Genomic DNA, 4,985 nt, shown 5'->3' on the forward strand with positions numbered 1-4,985 from the left:
TGTTCAGCAGTTTCTCTAATGTAGGGCTTCTCAAGAGTTTGCAGTGCATTAAGATGCATTGCAGATCTCAGAAGTGGGATAGGATATAGAGGGTGGATAAACAGTGTAAAATACGACGAATCTGACAGTTATTTGACCATAGGACCTCATCTCGTTGAGGAATCCTAAAACTTTCATAAATAGTGCAGGCTGGGAGATGACTGGGTTGTGAGTTAGTCCCCGATATTTTTCGAGATACGGACAACTGTGGGTCCAGTCGGCACTCACATTTTCCTGGGTTGTATCTCCATCCTTTAGAGCCATCTGTCTTTCTTCACTAAGCACCTGTTTTGTTGGGTGAAGGGCTCCTGTAAGCCTTTGCCCTTCCACGTCATTAGATGGTTTCCATCTTTTTCAGTGATCACCAAGTATTCTGCTTCTTGGATGTGACATAATTTATCAGTCCCTCACTGTGGAATATTAAGATTGTTTCCAATTTTCTCACATTGTAAACAGCATTGTGGTGAACACCCTTGTGGCTAAGTGTTTGTGCACATATATGTGATGACGATCTTAGACGTGGAGTGGTTGGGTCATACAGTATATACAGCACACTTTAGAAACAAAAACCTGGGGACTTCCCTGGTGGTCCAGTGGGTAAGGCTCCGTGCTCCCAATGCAGGGGGCCCAGGTTCGATCCCTGGTTGGGGAACTAGATCCCGCCTGCATGCCGCAAGTAAGAGTTCGCATGCTGCAACTGAGTCCGCATGCCACAACTAACAAGCCGACATGCCACAACAAAGATCCCGCCTGCCGCAACTAAGACCTGGCACAGCCTAAATAAATAAATATTTAAAAAGCAAAAAACAAACAAAAAAAACAAAAGCCTGTCAGAACTGCCAGCACATTGCTTCACAAGCTGAGTTTCACTTCCCGGCTTTGTCCCTGGTGAAGTTACTCATGAGTGCCTTTGGAAGGGGCCGACTGCAGAGGTGGCCTAGCCCAGGATTCAGTGCTTGGGAAGTCAGAGCCGGCCTCCTGTCGTTGGCTGTGCTGCCCTGTCTGGCCCGTCTGGCACTGGAAGGCTGGGATCAGGCTCATTCTTTGTGCTCTCACCCTTACGACGTTGTCTCTGGGGCATGGCTCTGTGGGGACTTCATACATATTAATTGATTTAGATTTAGATGCTTTTCCCTGTGTAAGAGCTCGGTAGTGGAGACCCATTTATCTGAATGCTTTTTACATCCCTGAAACCTTGCGTGAGAGGCACAGATTGGACTGCAGAGACAATGGGGCATCGGGGACCTCACTTGCAAGGTTTCTGTTGCCACTTTTATTGCCTGAATCTTGCCTGACTCCAAAGTGAGGGCTGGTGTTCTCAGAAGGGGAGTCTTGGGGGTGGGGACTTATGGACAGGAGTGGTTGGTGGCATTCTTTTTTCTTCCTTCCTTTTGCCCAAGTAGATCATTTTGGAGGGGGACAGACTCATGGATATAGATTAGGAATAGACTAGGGTTAACCCTCCACAACCAGGGGGAGGCAGCCATACTCTGGCCTCCGGTGGCCGAGTGCCGGAGCAGGACTTCAAGTGAAGCCTCATGGAAATCCAAGGGTAAATTGAGTCCCTGTCCCTTTCTGCACAGGGATTCAAGACTCCAAGAGGTTTAGAAACTTGAACAGGGTCCCTCCGCTGTAAAGAGAGGGGTGGTATTGGGACTGGAAGCCACGTTTGTCTGAATCCAAAGCCGGTTCTTTTCTGTTTTTTTTGGGGGGGGGGGGTGCTGAGCCGCGTGGCTTGGGGGATCCTAGTTCCCCGATTCCCCGACCAGGGGTCGAACCCGGGCCCACGGCAGTGAAAGCGCAGAGTCCTCACCACTGGACTGCCGGGAAATTCCCCAAAGCCAGTTCTTACCATGCTTTTTGTCCAGGAAAAATTGAACACTTCTAAAGTTTTATTAGAATTAAATCTGAATGGTTTCAAGGTCTTTTATTTATTTATAAATAAACTATAAATAAGCTATAAGTGCCATCAGAGAGGTATTAGCGACACTTGGAGCTCCAGCCTCCAGAAAAGAGCAGTTAACCCACAAAAGGAATGCGGGAAGGCATTCTGGAGGAAGTGCCCTCCAAGAAGGAGGGGTGGGGACATTAGTAATGTTATTTAGCTCTTGCTTTGTTCCATGCAGTGTTCTCAGTGCTCCATGTAAATTAAGTCATTTAACCTACACCAGTAAATACGAGGTCAGAACTGGAATTAGTTTCCTAGATGAGGAAATTGAGGCAGAGAGAGGTTAAGTAACCTGCTCAAGGTTACACAGCAGTAAATGTCTGAGCCGGGATTCGAGCATAGGCATTCCGTGCTCTTAACAGCTGGGTTGCACAGCCCACCGGATTTCAGGGAGACTGTGCCCAGAGCAGTATAGGAACAGTGTGAACAAGGCTGGGGAGCAAGGCAGCTGTTGGCAGATCTGGGAAACAGCAGGGTGTGCAGGCGCATGGGAGTGGTGGTTCATGATGCGGTTGGATGGGGTGATCGCAAGCAGATCAGGGGGCATCCAGAGTCCCCAGTTCCTGTCATCGTTGGGCCTCATCCCACGCTAGCTCCGTCACTTGAGTGGAGGGCACCTGCCCTCCCTGGCATCCTCCATGGGAGTGGCCACTCCCAACGCCTGGCTTCCTCCCACAGGCCACTTGGGAGCTTACAGGCAAGCTTTGGGCTGCGCAGTTCCTGAGCTGTTGTCTTTCACTTCAAGTTCTCCGATAGAAGAGTAACTGTTATCGGCATTTTGGTTATTGCTTTTTTGAAAGTAATTTAAGAAAATCTTAACTCCAGACCAGTCTTTCCACTAGCCATTGCACACATGCACGCACACGTATGAAAGTATGCCTCGCCTTCCTTTAGGGTGCCATGTTGGTGACACGACAGAGCATGTCCTCACCTCTTGTACCCATGGCTGTCACGGCCCTTTCAGCATTGTGTGCGATGCCCTTGCACTTTGATTGCTTCACCGCACAGCACAATGGAGCCTCTGTCAACATGCCAGCTAATTAGTTTTAACTTTGTGATGTTGCTCCATCTCCATGCACCGTTCGCGTTGTCTGGTGTTTTCCTGGTGCAGATTCGAGGAAAGGTCTGGAAACGGAGGATGTGGATTGTGACCCTCCCTCTGGGCCCCTCCTCCCTCCTGCCCCTTCTGTGAGGGGACCCAGGGGGGTCCTTTCCATCTGCATTTCCCTCTCTGCCTGATTTTCCACAGCTGTTTTGGGGGAAATGCTGGGCACTCCTTTTGGGAGAGGTCTTAATTACTGGGGGGGTGTTAAAATTGAGCACAAACCTCACTAATTTGGTCTCTTTGAGGGCTGAGTTGTGTGAGAACCAGGAAAAAACTGAAATTGTAGACAACTGGTAAAAAAAAAAAAAAAAAAAGGATTAGCATATGTGCTTCGGGTATGTGGAAGGGGTATTTCTTAACGGCTTAAAATAGTCTGTCCTATTGGATATTAATTTGCTTAGTGCATCCCATGTTGTCGTGCGCCCCTCCCCATTTTTCACATTTCTGATGTTAAGCTTGGGTCAAGCATTAATACTTGTTTGTAGTATTTGGTTTTCCATTTATGTTTTTCCCTGCTGCTGGTGTTTTGTTTTGAGAAGGCTCACACTTTGTGTTAAATGGAGTCTGGGCTGAAGAGCAGGTGGGACCTGTCTTTCCAGCAGTTGGACCCTGGCAGGTACCTCCTCCTCTCCAGGCCTCAATTTCTACATCTGTAAAGTGGGGATGCTGGACTACCTGTCTGCATTCTTTGAATCCCGTCTACTACTATATCCTTTATAACGGAGTGCATTTGACTCTGGAGTGTAGGGTTCAGCAAACTGTTTCTGTAAAGGGCCGGATAGTAAATATTTTAGGCTTTGTAGATTGTATGGTTGCTGGCACCACCACTCAGCTCTGCATTGTAGCACAAAAGTAGGCACAGACAGTGCAGAAATGAATGGGTGTGGCTGTGTTCCAGTAAAACCTTATTTACAGATATAGGTGGTGGGCCAGATTTGGCTCATGGACCTTAGCTTGCCAACCCCAGCTCTGACGTGTTCTCTTTGGTTGCCATAACATCTTCTCATACACCAGGCTAGTCTGTAGGAAAGAAGTACTTGAATTAAGGACTGACCGCTTGAGCCTTCCTGAGGGCTGACCTTGCCAGGAACCTGGTCTCTCGCCTGTGTTTCCTCTTCTGGTAGCTGGGGAGGTTGCCCATCCAGACATCTCTAGAGAGGAGGTGTGCCTACCTCTGTGCAAATCTCCGTTTCCTGAAGGATTATAAGATTTGGTAAATCCCAGGTTAAGTCCGATTAAGGAAACTATTACAAAATAATATACCTTTCACTGTGATATACCTGTACAGTGGGAGGGAAAAAAAATCAAACCTTGTTTTTTGCTCTTGTCAATGTTGTGGTTTTATTGACATTAAAAACAATTGGTGGTGCATAAAGTGGTTTCAGGGGCAATTGTATTGTGCTCTCCCGCACAGAACCAACATAACTTCTTGGTTTTTTAAGAGGCTCTTTCTTTGAGAGCAAGGGAAAACTGGTTAGTGGGGGGGAAAGGAGTCTAAGTAAAGGTTATCCCTTTTCTTTGTAACTGTTCAGTGTAGTATCAGATGGCTGATTGGTAGTAAGATTGTCTCTCATTTCCTTGAGTTGTGCTAAATACTTTTCTTCCAGGTGAAGAAATGTTCATTATTCACATTATTGCTGAAGGCCCTGTGTGTCCTCCTTTGTGTTGGGGAGAAGGAACACTTATCCCCTTTTCCCAGATTGATAAAACAAGGCAGCATGCAGTTAAGAGGTTTGCAGTTCTGGATTGAAAATCTCACTGTGATAAGCAAAGTGTCTTTATCATTTTCCCTGTGGAAACAGAACCGTGACTTAGCAAACAGTTTCTGGGCGTTCAGGGGTGCTGTGCTGGCGGGGGCTTCCTAAGGCCTGGTGCCTCCCTTCCCAGGAATGC

General features: G+C 47.4%; 1 protein-coding gene across 8 annotated transcripts in view; it reads left to right on the forward strand.

The window, feature by feature from the left end:
* SSBP3 (single stranded DNA binding protein 3) overlaps window positions 1–4,985 on the forward strand; it is a 171,111-nt gene that overhangs the window by 38,253 nt on the left and 127,873 nt on the right. The window lies entirely within an intron of this gene.

This window comes from Lipotes vexillifer, unplaced genomic scaffold, assembly GCF_000442215.2.
Source record: "Lipotes vexillifer unplaced genomic scaffold, Lipotes_vexillifer_v1.1 scaffold1003, whole genome shotgun sequence".
NCBI classification, from domain to species: domain Eukaryota; kingdom Metazoa; phylum Chordata; class Mammalia; order Artiodactyla; family Lipotidae; genus Lipotes; species Lipotes vexillifer.